A 15,913-nucleotide genomic window follows, 5' to 3' on the forward strand; every position below is an offset into this window, starting at 1 on the left:
CTCCGCCAGCACAACTTTTCCAAAGCTCCCCTGCCCGAGCACATGATGGAATAATAATCTCTTTCTGATGTTATGTGAGATTGCACTTCTAGAGCAGGTTGGCCGGACACTGCTGTCCTCTATTAGAATGAAGAATAAGAGCGCATGAGAAGACATTTACATTTACATATACTATACTGTTTACACTGTGCTGATAGGAAAAAAAGTTATAAACACCTACAAAAGAGTTAAATCCTAAATACAAAAATGAAGTGGGTATTAAAGGGAATCTGTCAGTAGGATCGTCCCCCCTAAGCCATCTATATGTGCATGTAGGTCATAGGAAGCTGAATAAAATGATACGTTGATATCTGGGATCCAATGTCTTCTTCCAGAGAAATCTATGTTTTTTTATGTAAGTGAGCTTTCCAGGTTATGGGGTGGACACTGATCTGCATGAGAATCTGCCTCCAGAGCTTATTTCCCATGAAGGGAGAGTTACCAGTGTGATGTGTAAAGGCCGTTCTCTGATCTCACTGCAGAACTCTGTGTGTGATTATGACGCGCCCAGGGGGATGGGGACGACTCCGCGCCCGGGCCTAGTTGTTGCCTGATCTTGGGGGATGTCGCGGTGGCCGGCTCCCGGGCCTGTACCCTGGGGTCACTCTTAAAAGAAAGGGGAGAAGTTATATGGGATAGGGAATGTTCGTGACGCCACCTGTGGTGTCTGGTGAGGATCACCAGCGATGCAGCAGTCCTCTGAGGTCGGTGTTTAGGCAGCTTAGTTGGTATGACTCACCACAGGTGGAGCGGGGCCTCAGGGAAGTGTAGAGAGGGTGTAGAGTAGAGCGTTGGCGGGTGCAGAGCCGCGGAGGAATGACCAAACAGAGGCGGTAGTTGAAGTCATCCAAGTCTTTACTCACTTTGGTGTTTACTCAGCTCAGATCTTCTCTATGCTGTCACACGACGAGCTGCGGCCGCCACGGTGGGGTTCAGCACTCCTCAGATAGTTCAGGAGCACTTGACAGGACCCCGCTCTAGTGTGTTCCTCTCTTGTTCAACTTCTCCAGCCTTGTGTCCACCACTGAGTCCCGTACAGGTACTGCGATGTCCCTTGTGGGTAACGTGTAGTTCCCAGACCGACTGCGTGCCCTTTTTGGTGACTTGTGGTGAGAACGTGGCGTAAGGCCGGGTCCCTCTGGATAAACTCAGATTAGGGCATACAGGTTGCGACTCCGCTCCGTCCGTATCCCCCTGAGATCCACATAAGCCTCCGGACTTTTCCGACAGAAACGTGAAGTGCAAAGTCAGATAATCTGGGACCGGTACCCCCTCTTGCGGCAGGGTCTCTCTGGCTGGGCCAGAATAAGGTATGCAGGTGGCGACTCCGCTCCGTCCACACCCCCTGAGATCCTTTCGCCTGTGGAGCCTATCTCCTCTGCTCCCCTCCTGGGCCTTGTTGCTTGGACCCTGACCAGGGACAGAGCCGGTTATAACTCTGCCCCGACCCCCCGTCTCGAGGCCTGAGACCGGGGACCGTGGACCCTCAGCCGGCTGCAGCCTTGTGCTGACTTGCCGTCCCAAAGACCCACGACCAAAGACCTTGTTATTAAAATGGCCTCCAGTTATATAGAATTCTAATAAAGTGCTTAGGTAAATGCTTCCTCCACCCTCGCTCACTACGTGGTTCCCCCTTACTTTGGTTCCCCCCAGCTCCTCCATTCAGGCCCGGGGCAGCACTATGGTGATTTAGGCCCCCTTCAGAACTGGTGTGGTGTAGTGCTGAGTGTGTGGTTGGGGTCCTGTGTAGTGCTCCATGCTTACCTGGGAGAGGAGATACCACACCTCGTTCTGAGGTGCAGTACCCCTGTGGCAACTGAACCCTCAGGGGTGCCACAATTATACCTCACACATCTGCAGGTTCCTCTCTTGCAATGTTGTTGCAATACAGCAGAGCTCAGAGAGCTGCAAAAAATGTGTTTGTAAGAAGACAAAGTTACTTTCTCCTGTTCTGTGTCAGATACTTGTCTCACACTGGTAACTCCCCCTTTTATTTAAAATAAGCTCTTGAGGCAGAGTTATCTTCGCGGCAACATCCTCCCTATAGCCTGGAAAAGGTCAGAAAAATGTGGATTTCTCTGTAATAAGACATCAGATCGCAGATATCAAGGTATTATTTTATTCAGCTTCCTTAAACCTGTATGCCCATATAGGTGGCTAAGGAGGGTGGATCCTACTAACCGATTCCCTTTAAAGGGAATCTGTCGCATGAAAAAACACTACTAACCTGGGGTTAATCTGCAGGTTAATAGCATTTTTAACATGCCCAACACCGGCACTTATAACCCTGCTTTATTCCTCCCGCTACCATTTGGGTTTCAGTCACGGAGGTGGCGCTGGTGCAGGTTCAGCCACAGTTCTGTGTATAGAGACCAGCGACTGTAATCACACCCCCGGCACTGACTGACAGCAGGCTCTGCATTAGGATCAGTTTTCACCCCTGTGACTAAAACCCAAACACAACTGGAAGGAATAAAGTTCATTTCCTCTTGGCAGCAGGGTTCTAAGTGCCGGCGCCGGGCAGGTTCAGAACGCTATTAACTTGCAGATTAACCCCAGATCTGCAGGTTAATACCATTTTTTATGTCACAGGTTCCCATTAAGCTATTTAAAACTATAAAGAATAAATGGCCACCACTCAAAAGATAACTACAAATTACATTTTATTAAAGTATTAATATTGAGAATTAAACAAAATTCCGTTAAAATACATGGAGAGCGTCACACAATAGAAATTTTATGGAAAGCGTATCACATATGGGTATAATTTAATGATCAGTATTCAACTCTATAATAAGTAAAGTGGCGGTGAATTAGACACATAGTATTGATGCAGGTAAATAGTGGTATATAGTGTAAGGCGGCGGTGTTCACACCGTGCAGTAACTGAGGCAGTGACCCAAGCAAGTCCAACATAAACAGCTTTATTCAGATACTCACGGGTAAACAGAAAAGTCCTCTGGTTCACAGCCGGGTTAACATGAGTCCTTAAACAACGGTGCCGCGCCGGGCCGCTCAGAGCCTGACAGGTGCAGAGCCTTCCCAGGCGGTGGTTCAGCCACACTCAATCCTGCTGAGCTTTCCTGCTCTGCTCCTAGCAGGTTCCAACATAGAACAACACTAATCCTTAGTGCAGGGTTTTAACCCCTTTAAAGCCCATGACGTACTAATACGTGTCTGTGCCCTGGGACTTAAGAGCCTGACCCGTACTAGTACGTCATCGCGATCACGCACGCACACAGGCTGTGCGGGCGAGATCGCCGCCGGGTGTCAGCTGGTTGTCACAGCTGACACCCGGTACTATGTGCAGGGAGCGGTCCCGCACCGCTGCCGGCACATTAACCCCCACAATGCTGCGATCAAAGTCGATCGCAGCATTGCGGTGGCTAAGGGGAGGTGATCGGTATACTCACCTCCTCTTCCGCCTCCAGCGCTGTCTGCCGCGGCTTCCCGGGTGTTGCCATGACAACCTGATGTCGTCATGACAACATCCGGGTCACCAGACAGTAGGAAGATTTTTTGGTCATGCGCAGTGCATGACCAAACAATCTTCTCACTGTGCAGAGCTGACTGCCAGCATGGCACAGGGATGGTGCTCCATCCCTCTGTAGGCCAAAATATGGAAAAATTATAGCTCTCAAAATATGGCGATGAAAAAACTAGATTTTACAAAATATGTGTCTTTTAGTGTGTGACAGCTGTCAATCATAAAAACCCGATATGATTCTGGCATCTCTGTAGTCGCACCGACCCAAAGAATAAGGTCGTCTAATCACTTATACCGCACTATACCGTAAAAAATAAATGCTAGGGCTGGGGTTGGGGTTAGGGTTGTGCTAATGTTAGGGTCGGGGTTAGGGTTGTTTTTTTTTTTCAAAAGTGAAAAAAAAAAAAGATGATGATATGGCAACTAGTGTTGAACGCAAGTGCTCGCTACTTGAGTTTGCATCGGGTGCTCAGGTATGCATTGAGTATCGCGGGTGCTCGAGTCTCCGCTTCATATGCTTCACGGCCAAAAAAACCTTGCGGGGATTGCCTGCCATGTACGAGCGATCCCCGCATATTTTTTTGGGGGTGTCTAATAACCGTGAAACATGCGGGCGGGGACTCGAGCACTTCACTTGAGCACCCATGATACATGGTGCATACCTGAGTACCCGATGCAAACTCAAGTAGCGAGCACTTGCGCTCAAGACTAATGACAACTTATTCAATATGATGACCTAATGTCATCAAATTCTGTGTCGTACCTCTGGGTTCAAAATGTTCACTATACCCCTTGATAAAATCCTTGAGGGGTGTAGTTTCCAAAATGGGGTCACTTGTGGGGGGTTGAACTATTTAGGCACATCAGGGGCTCTCCAAACGCAACATGGCGTCCGCCTTCGGTTCCAGCCAATTTTGCGTTAAAAAAGTCACACAGTGCTCCTTCCCTTCTGAACTCTGCCGTGCGCCCAAACACTGTATTTTCCCCACATATGGGGTATTGGCGTACTCAGGAGAAATTGCACAAAAGTTTTTGTGGCCCACTTTCTACGCTTACACTTGTGAAAATAAAAAAATTGGGGCTAAAACATCATTTTTGTGGAAAAAGTTAGATTTTTTTTTTTTTCACGGCTCCATATCATAAACTTCTGTAAAGGACTTGGGGGTTCAAGGTGCTCACCACACATCTAGATAAGTTCCCTGAGGGGTCTAGTTTCCAAAATGGTGTCACTTGTGGGGGGTTTCCACTGTTTAGGCACATCAGGGGCACATCCGCTAATTATTCAAGAAAATTTTACAATCAAAAGTCAAATGGCGCTCCTTCACTTCCGAACTCTGCCACGCGCCCAAACAGTGGGTTTCCCCCACATATGGGGTATCTACTAACTCAGGAGAAATTGCACAACAAACTGCATAGTGCAATTTCTTCTGTTACCCTTATGAAAATGCAAAAGTGGGGGCTGAAAAACATTTTTGTGGGAAAAATGTGAAAATTTTATTTTTATGGCTCAATGTTATAATCTTCTGTGAAGCACCTGGGGGTTCAAGGTGCTCACCACACATCTAGATAAGTTCCCTGAGGGGTCTAGTTTCTAAAATGGTGTCACTTGTGGGGGGTTTCCACTGCTTAGGCACATCAGGGGCTCCCCAAATGCAACATGGCGTCCGCTAATTATTGAAGCAAATTTTACTTTCAAAAAGTCAAATGGCGCTCCTTCCCTTCTGAACCCTGCCGTGCGCCCAAACAGTGGTTTTCCCCCACATATGGGGTATCTGCTTACTCAGAAGATATTTTACAACAAATTTTGGGGTCCATTTTTTCCTGTTACCCCTGCAAAAATAAAAAAAAAATGGGTCTAAAGTAACATTTTTGTGAAAAAAGTTAAATGTTAATTTAACATTTAATAGGTCTCTGTACACATTGTGGGGGATATATAACGTCCCTCATATACGATTCCAGTCACTGCCTCACAATAGATATAAAACCATATGTAAATAATATGGCGTAATAAAATAGCATAACATTGACTCAATACAAATGTCCAATGTAAAGGTAACATATGCATGAAGAGAGACTGACCAGAAGAGTGAATCCCCCAGGACTTCAATGGATGTTTCGCCATAGCCTTCTCAAGGACTACACACTTATTTTAAAGGAATTTTGTTGAATCTACTTTAAGAAAATAGAATTTGCAGTTATCTTTTGATTGTCTATTTATTCTTTGTAGGTTTCCACGGTGTTGATAGAAGCTTAAAATACAGAATTGTCAGCTTATAGAACTTCCCTGGAGGAGTCCTAAATGGAGGCTGTTTATGGATCCTGTGCTCCATCAATACGCTGTGGGACAGACTTTCACATTCTGTGCACAGTTTTGACAGCTTGAGTGTTCACTAGTGATGAGCAAGTGTATTCGTTACTATTCGCTATTCACACGGATAGTACGGTATTCGGGTTACTCGCTATTCTGCGAGTATTTGTGTACTCGCCTCGCTATATTCGGATGTCCCGCCCTGCAGTTTTGGCGCCTTCTTTGCCGCCACTAGACATGCTGGGCTTCTTAACCAATCACAGTAATGCCGCAGACATCTTGGTTTTGGCATTATTGTGATTGGCTGGCTGCCCAGCGTCATAGGGTCTATTTAAGCCCTGCCGCCGCCATTTTATGCACATTGCATCTGGAGCCTGCGTTGTAATAGCCTAGGGAGAGATCGCTGAGCTGCTGGGGAGAGTGTTTAGGCCTCTTGATAAAACAAAAGCCATTTTACGGGCTACCTGCAGGGTATACTAGTTCTGTGTTTAAAGGAGCCGCTCACTAGCTCCATAATTCCACCAAAAGAGCTGAAGGCTCACAACAAAGTCAGAGGACAGGGAGGGAGAGATTGTGTATTAGGTAGGGAGAGGTTAAAGTGTTCTTCCAGTGTCCATCTTAAAACAGCTCTTGTCAGATGCAAAGCAATATTTTTCCAGCACACAAAGAAGTAGTATTTTGTGCTGCCTTTCTTTTTTTAGCACCGGTCTATTTTCCCTGCTGTTTTAGGGGTTAGAGCCTGGCTTATGCTGTCCACATTAGTCCTCTTAAAAAGGCGTTTTGTGCCCTACAGTAGTCCAAACCTTTCCTACTGCCTGCTACCAAGCACTCACCAGCCCATTTTAACCACTATTTTGGGGTGTCAGCCTTTCTTCTGTCCATATTAGTCCACTTAAAAAATCATTGAGTGCCCTGCACAAAGCAGTAGTCCAAACATTTCCTACGGCCTGCTACAAAGCACGCACCAGGCCATTTTAACCACTATTTTGGGGTGTCAGCCTTTCTTCTGTCCATATTAGTCCACTTAAAAAATCATTGAGTGCCCTGCACAAAGCAGTAGTCCAAACATTTCCTACGGCCTGCTACAAAGCACGCACCAGGCCATTTTAACCACTATTTTGGGGTGTCAGCCTTTCTTCTGTCCATATTAGTCCACTTAAAAAATCATTGAGTGCCCTGCACAAAGCAGTAGTCCAAACATTTCCTACAGTCTGCTACAAAGCACGCACCAGCCCATTTTAACCACTGTTTTGGAAGCCACCATCCCAAGGGCCACCAATCACAAATAGTAGTTAGGCTGGAGTAGGAATACTGTCCTGGTTTGTCCACTGCACAATTTGCATAGGGTTTGTAAAAATTAGTCCTATAAGCTGAGTCATGGTTGACGAAGGAAGGAAAAGGGTTCTTATGGGAAGGGGGTGATGTTAACAGCAGTAGCATGAATCTGCATTTTTGGTGAATTTAGGTTGGCTTGCTATCATCTGGAGGGATTACAAACTATGGAGATCTCCAGTCCTTGTTGAATTTAATCAGAGTAAGTCTGTCTGCATTTTACATGGAGAGGCGTGTGCGCCTATCAGTGATGATTGCCGCAGCGGAACTGAAAACACGCTCTGACACCACACTAGCAGCCGGGCAGGCCAGCACCTCCAAGGCATATAAGGAGAGGTCGGGCCAAGTGTTCAGCTTAGACACCCAATAATTAAAGGGAACTGAAGCGTCAGAAAGGACGCACGTATGGTCACTTAAGTACCCCTTGACCATGTTCTGCAACTTATCCCTCCTTGGCATTGTTACAGGCACAGATAGCCTTTACTGTTGTGCTGGTTTATTGAAAATTGCCCAATTTGTGCACACCCCCCCCACCTCTGTTGGAGCTGGTGTTCTTTTCTCTTCTCATTATCCCTTGGTGTTGAAAAGAGTCGGTACCTCTGCCACCAGCATTATCTGAGGGCGATGTTTTCTACAACGGCCCTCTTGAACAATTCAATTGTAAAACTCTTTGTTGACTCCACAAGGAGAGAAGGAAATTTCTCCTTGTACCATGAATCGAGAAAAGTGGCCAACCAGTATAGGTCGCTCTTGTCACCTGCACCTTAAAAATATCTCCAGAATCCGACCTTTTCTCACCTTTGAAACTGCTAAAATTCTTACTGTCAGTCTTATTCACTCTCGTCTGGACTACTGCAACTCTCTTCTGATCAGTCTCCCTCTTACCAAACTTTCTTCACTTCAATCCGTCCTGAAAGCGGCAGCCAGGGTCATATTTCTATCCATCCGCTTCACCGATGCCTCCATCTTGTGCCAGTCATTACACTGTTTGCCCATTTGCTACAGGATCCAATATAAACTCATCACTCTCACCCACAAAGCTCTCCACAGTTCTGCACCGCCTTATATCTCCTTTCCCATCTCTGTCTATCGCCCTACACGTGCCCTCCGTTCTACAAATGACCTAAGACTAACATCCCCCATAATCCGAACCTCGCTCCTTCGTCTTCAAGACTTCTCTCGTGGTGCACCAGTTCTCTGGAATGCTCTACCCCAGACGATCCGACTGATGCCTAGCCACCACGTCTTCAAGCGCGCTTTAAAAACCCATCTCTTTAAACAAGCCTACCACCTCAACTACTCAGTAAACTAACTTTCCCCTGTTCCCTCCTTCTAAATTTTATTCTTAATCTGCACCCTACTATTCATCTGTCTCCACACCCTCCATGCACACGATAACTACACTCGATACTTGATTATTGCACTTCAACATACTGGCTGATGACCGGCTCATGCAGTCTTATATGAAAATCCCTTCTTATTATAATTGCCTGACCTGAAATAACAAGCACTTTTCACCTATTGTGTCCACCCATTTCCTTGTAGAATGTAAGCAGTGAGCAGGAACCTCACTCCTAATGTAACTGTTTAAACTGTCTTACCTTGTATTGAATTTATTGTATGTACATGTCTCTGCTTTATTGTAAAGTGCTGCGGAATATGTTTGCACTATATAAATACAAAATATTATTATTATTACTGTTGGATAAAATGTGTATCAAGCGAGGGTCTTGCCACAGACACTTATACATGAACGGTGCCATGTGGGCCAGCTGCAAAAAGGCAAATGTTTTGTGTCTCCAACAGTAGAAACAGTACCCATCCTCTCCTCACGCTGACTCGCCTCCTCCTCCTCCACCTCCTCCTCTCCAGCCCATCCAGGCTGGACAGACATGAAGTTTGGGTTGGGTGTCCCCTCTGTAGCATTACGAGTCCCCTCGGTAGCACAGAAAAACAAGGCCTCTCCCTCCTCATCTTATTACTCATCACCCAATGTTGCCTCAGAATATTGGCTGGGCTGGGTAGTATCACCCATTGGGAAATCTGGCTCCATACCAACATGCTGGGCACTCAAAGCTTCCTCTTTGAGATTATGCAGTGATTGTTTAAAGAGACACAGCAGCGGGATAGTTACGCTGATAATAGCCTGATCACCGCTCACAAGGTTGGTGCAGTACTCAAAGTTCTCAAGAACCTCACAAATGTCAGCGATCCACACCCACTCTACAGTTGTTATGTGTGGTGGCTGACTCTCAGTCTGACCGGCATGCTGAAGCTGGTATTCAGCTACTGCCCTCTGCTGTTGACTAATCCTCGCCAACATATGATAGTTGTTCCACCGTGTGGGCAGGTCGCAAAGGAGTCAGTGACTTGGCAAATTCAAGTCAAGGGACCGTTCCTGTCAAACTAATCTGATCAGCTTTTATGAGGAGGCAAGATCTGGACTGGACCAAGGAAATGCAGTGGATGTTGTGTATATGGACTTTTCAAAAGCTTTTGATACGGTTCCACACAAAAGGTTGATACATAAAATGAGAACAATGGGGATAGGGGAAAATATATGTATGTGGGTTAAGAACTGGCTCAATGATAGGAAACAAAGGGTGGTTATTAATGAAACACACTCAGACTGGGTCTCAGTTAACAGTGGGGTACCACAGGGGTCAGTATTGGGCCTGCTTCTTTTTAACATATTTATTAATGACCTTGTAGGGGGCATACAGAGTTATATTTCAATATTTGCAGATGACACTAAACTCTGCAAGGTAATCAATACAGAGGAGGACAATTTTATATAACAGGAGGATCTATAGTGCATTGCGAAAGTATTTGGCCCCCTTGAACTTTTCTACCCTTTGCCACATTTCTGGCTTCAAACATAAAGATATAAAATTCTAATTTTTTGGGGACGAATCAACAACAAGTGGGACGCAATCGTGAAATGGAATGAAATTTATTGGATATTTTTAACTTTTTAAAAAAATTGCAAACTTTCACAATGCACAGTATGTAAACTAGAAGCTTGGACTGATAAATGGCAAATGAGCTTTAATGGGGATATATGTAGAGGAAATAAAATGTGTAATTATACGCTTAATTGTAAAACACTGGGCAAAACTGTCACTGAAAAAGACCTGGGTGTATTGGTGGACGACAAGCTCACGTTTGGTGGCCAGTGTCAGGCAGCTGCTGCAAAGGCAAATAAAATAATGGGATGCATTAAAAGAGGCATAGATGCTCATGAGGAGAAGGTAATTTTACCTCTATACAAGTCATTAGTGCGACCACACTTAGAATACTGTGTACAGTTCTGGTCTCCGGTGTATAAGAAAGACATAGCTGAACTAGAGCGGGTGCAGAGAAGAGCGACCAAGGTTATTAGAGGACTGGGGGGTCTGCAATATCAAGACAGGTTATTAGAGGACTGGGGGGTCTGCAATACCAAGACAGGTTATTAGAGGACTGGGGGGTCTGCAATACCAAGACAGGTTATTAGAGGACTGGGGGTCTGGAATACCAAGACAGGTTATTAGAGGACTGGGGGGTCTGCAATACCAAGACAGGTTATTAGAGGACTGGGGGGTCTGGAATACCAAGACAGGTTATTAGAGGACTGGGGGGTCTGCAATACCAAGACAGGTTATTAGAGGACTGGGGGGTCTGCAATACCAAGACAGGTTATTAGAGGACTGGGGGGTCTGGAATATCAAGACAGGTTATTAGAGGACCGGGGGGTCTGCAATACCAAGACAGGTTATTACACTTGGGGTTATTTACTGTGGAAAAAAGAAGGCTTAGGGGTGATCTTATTACTATGTACAAATGTGTCACCCTACCTGGATGCCACAAGTGTAATAAAGCTGTGTCTGAGAGCAAGGGGGAGGTTCTCTAGTCAGGGGAACATTAGCATGCAATGCCTCCTGTCTCAGGCCAGTAGGGGGAGCAGGCTGCCCCTATAAAAGCTGGTACTGGGGACAGGGTTAGGGAGAACTGGATTGCCTGTCTCAGGACTGAGACTTGTCCCAGAGTGGAGCAGGGACAGAAAGTTGATTGCACCTAAGAGGAAGTGTGGCAGGAGGAGAGCCACAAGCCAGAGACAAGAGGCGAAGAGAGCCTGTCTTGGCAGATAAAGACTTATTTTACCAGACTTTGGTGTCTGAGGCTGGAAGGATTCTACATCCCCCAGCAGAGAACCAGTCCGCAAGGGACTATACATTCCTTGGCCTAAGAAGTCTGGAGGCCCTGCCACAACCGAAGGGACCAGTGAAGCCGTACAAGGCTGGGAGCAGAAAGGAACCCACGTCGCAGGCCATACAGGCGAGAAAGCACGGAAAGCTCGGAAACGTGGGCTGTTACCCTATCAGGAGGAGATAGCCAGAAGGAGCGTAGAAAGCACGGTAGGCCTACACCCTCACCCTGACCAGGGCCAATTTCCCCGTTGCTCTCAGACATCCAGGTCCCCTCCTAGCTGGGACTGTTTGTGGGTCAGTTTACCTGTTCAAGTAAAGACCCTGGACTGCAACCTGTTGTCTGTGTGCTCCTTGCTCCTCCAGCACTATCAGCACCGGGACTCTCACTACCATCACTCCCACCATCCACTATATTGCCCTGGGGCCGCACTCTTCCCGTGGGGAGTCACACTACCCTAGCTGCACACCTCATCAGCCCCAGCGGTCTGCATGCAGCGGCGGTTCCTAATAACCGCAATCCACGGGTGGCGTAGTCGGACATAATCAATATAACGGACTACCACTGGCCTGGATGCCTTTCTTGAAAAGTATAATATTACAGGTTATAAATACTAGATTCCTTGATAGGGCGTTGATCCAGGGAACTAGTCTGATTGTCGTATGGAGTCAGGAAGGAATTTTTTTCCCCAATGTGGAGCTTAGTGTTTGCCACATGGTTTTTTTTGCCTCCTCTGGATCTACATGTTAGGCTATGGGTTGAACTAGATGGACTTAGTCTTCCTTCAACCTTAACCCTTTACCAACCTTGGGTTTTGTCGTTTTTGCATTTTCGTTTTTTGCGCCCCTTGTTCCCAGAGCCATAGCGTTTTTATTTTTTGGTCAATATGGCCATGTGAGGGCTTATTTTTTGCGTGACGAGTTGTACTTTTCAACGCCATTACTAGTTTTTCCATATCATGTACGGGAAAACGGGAAAAAAATTCCAAGTGCGGTGAAATTGCAAAAAAAGTGCAATACCACAGTTGTTTTTTATTTATTTTTTTTACCACGTTCACTGAATGCTAAAACTGACCTGCCATTCTTATTCTCCAGGTCATTACGAGTTCATAGACACCAAACATGTATAGGTTCTTTTATATTTAAGTGGTGAAAAAAAATTCCAAAATTTGGTAAAAAAAAAAAAAAATAGCGCCATTTCTAAGACCTGTAGCGTCTCCATTTTTCGGGATCTGATGTTTTGATCGCCCGTTATTGCATTTTATTGCAATTTTGCGGCGACCAAAAAACGTAATTCTGGCGTTTAGAATATTTTTCTCGCTACGCTGTTTACCGTTCGGATTAATTCTTTTTTTATATTGATAGATCGGGCGATTCTGAATGCGGCGATACCAAATATGTGTATGTAGGTTTTTTTTTTAATATTTTATTTTGAATGGGGTGAAAGGGGGGTGATTTACACTTTTATATTTTTTTTATTTTTTTTATATATTTAAAAACGTTTTTTTTCACTTTTTGCATGTCTCTATAGTCTCCATAGGAGACTTGAAGCAGCAACTGTCCGATCGCCTCTGCTACATACAGGGGATCAACAGATCCCCTGCATATAGCAGAATTGGTCCTGTGCTATGAGCGCCGACCACTAGGTGGCGCTCATAGCGTCCAGCTCATGACAACCGCAGGCATCTGCTGCAGACCCTGGGTTGTCATGCCCACCCATCGGTGACCCGCGATCACGTGATGGGGTCGCCGATGGGCGGAGCTTAGGACGCGCTTCCCGGAAGCGCGCGTTAAATGCCACTGTCAGAGATTAACAGCAGCATTTAACATGTTAACAGCCGCGGGTGGATCGCGATTCCACCCGTGGCTGTTGCGGGCACATGCCAGCTGTAAGAATCAGCTGACATGTGCTCGGTTCAGTGCGGGCTCAGCGCCGGAGACCTCACTGAACCGGGGGAGGAGTCCTATGACGTACTAAGACGTCATAGGTTGTAAAGGGGCTTTAAAAACGATGTTACTACTGTATGTTGCTATGTTACATACTTGGGTAAAGCTAGATACACGGTATACATGAGGGGCGCATTTATAAGTTTATCTCAACAATATGATTTTTTTTTAAATATATCCAATTGTGCAACTGCTTCGTTTTTCATGATCTATTGATTAAAATGTACTTTTGTTCTTGGGATAAACTTTTTAAGGTCTTAAACTTACCATAAAGAGGTTTTCCATCCCTGTATTTTAATCAGCATATGTCAGAATGTGCTTTATAAAATAAATAGCCCATGTTCACTTATGGATTGTATGTTCAGGCCGTATGTTCAAGGGGTTGGTGATCGGTGTCGGACTCCCAGCACCACCACGATCATTTGGTATGTGAGTTGCCACCAGCTAGATGAGCACAGTGGACATTGTGTAATGGCTGCTGTGGGGTCCTGCCGATCAGCTCCTAGTCACTTCACTAGAAACCTATCTGCAGTTCCTGGCAGCGGCCACTACACAATGTCCAGCGCTGTGCTGTTCTGCTCCATACACTATTTACATCCTGCCAATGGCGGATAACAGATGATCAGCGGGGGCTGGGTGGCAGTCCCTCACCTATATTATATTGATGACCTATCCCATCTATGCTGTATGATACATTTTGATCTTGCTAGACCTGTTGAACACTAAGCCACACTTCTTTACTTTATATCAACCCCTTTTCTAGACCCTTAATAGTGAGGCTCAAAAAATGCCAATAACACAAAATAATTCAGGCCCATTTAGTCCAATAAAACTCCCAAACCTCAATCAAAATCCTGACAAAACCTGGACTGTGAATAGACCTTACCACATTTTTATTAGACATTAAGGAGTTTTCATACCAAAGACATTATTTATTTTATTCCATACACTTTCCCACTATAAAAATATTAAAAAAGCTATTCTCATCCCCTCTTTCAAGTTGATAGGCTGCAGGGATAACTTCACAACTCCAGCATACCTGACCGCTGCAGCCAATCGCTGGGCTCAGTGGTATTGTGATGACTGTATCAACATCATTGCTGAACCCTATGATTGGCTGCAGCCATAATGTGCACTGTGGTCATGATGCTTCTGCTATAATCTGCCCCCAAAGACCAGGGACCGAGACAGCAGAGAGACATTGCCGAACCTAGGAAGGATGAGGAGGATGAGGAGGATGAGGAGGATGAGGAGGATGAGGAGGATAGCTTCATTTATCATTGTTATAGCCGCCAAGCATCTGGAATAAAAAAATAATCTTCTAATATCCTTTACAGTCTGAGGTGGTGTCTGCCGGGTCACACACCCAAGGTTTAGAATAGTAGATCATTGTCTATTGATGTTTTTCCATCACTTCTCATTGACTGCAATGTAAATCGCAACGCACATGTAGCAAAAGATTCATTGAACCCCCATTCTTACAATCATTGGGGTCTTAGTATCACACTTCCACCATTAAAATAGTAATGAATACTGGCAGCACACCACATTAATTGGACTTAATTGACTTTAATGGTTGCAGCAATACCACATGTATACAGTAACAATAAAAAAACATGAAAATTCATATCACCCCATCTTTTCCAATAAAATAAAGACATATATATATATATACTGTGCACACAACTATAAATATTTTTATATATATATAATTTATTTATTTTTTGTCTTACAGCTGTAATGTAATATTGAGGTAAATCCCGGTCTCCTATGAACCCCGGCCATTGACTGGGCTTCACCGGGTACCAATATGGCAGCCATGGGGATAATGATCTGTCCCCTGGCGGCCATGACATTCCATCCGCACTCCACAACCACATTCTTTGGTGACCAATGGACGCCGCTGTCACTGGAAGAATAAAAGACTGTTATTAGTCTTGAAATATGATGGCAGAAAACAATAACTACTTAAAGTGTTTGTGTTTTTATGGCAATAACAGTAGAAGTGAAATAAACTTTATGAAGTTGGAATCCCCATAATTGTCCTGACCCCGATAATAAAGACACAAGACTCCGAGGCCTCACCGCACCGATGTGCAATGCTTTATTGTGCCCCACATATAAGCAGCCCACCCCCAGACCTCGATTTCCATAGATATCAGCTGAATACATCATTGACCCAGAGATTAACATTATCTTGAGATTTGTAATGTATATTGTAAAGTGAATGATGAAAAACAAAAGAATAAATGACAGAATTGCAACTTTTTTTTTAGATTTCCCTCCAGAAGTTATTTACATGTAAATGAAATCAATGCATTAAATATACAGTATCCCAAATTATGACTTAAAATACAATTTGTCCCAGAAGAAGTAAGTCTTCTATAACTATGTCAATGAAGATATAAGAAGTCATGCCTTCTGATGTTCTACAATGAAAAAAAAACAAAAAAAAATAAAAATTAGAACAGGGCCCAAAATAGTCTGCTGACTAAATAGTAAAGAAAACCCTCCACAATGGTAGGTATGACTTGTTTTATAAAACCCATAAATGTATGTATTAATCTACCTGAGCCTCTCTGGAGTCCCTGCTGGGCTTCTGTTTTCAGGACC

The sequence above is a fragment of the Phyllobates terribilis genome, unplaced genomic scaffold (genome assembly GCF_046119375.1).
Source record: "Phyllobates terribilis strain yellow unplaced genomic scaffold, ASM4611937v1 Scaffold_12__6_contigs__length_324123572, whole genome shotgun sequence".
Taxonomy (NCBI): domain Eukaryota; kingdom Metazoa; phylum Chordata; class Amphibia; order Anura; family Dendrobatidae; genus Phyllobates; species Phyllobates terribilis.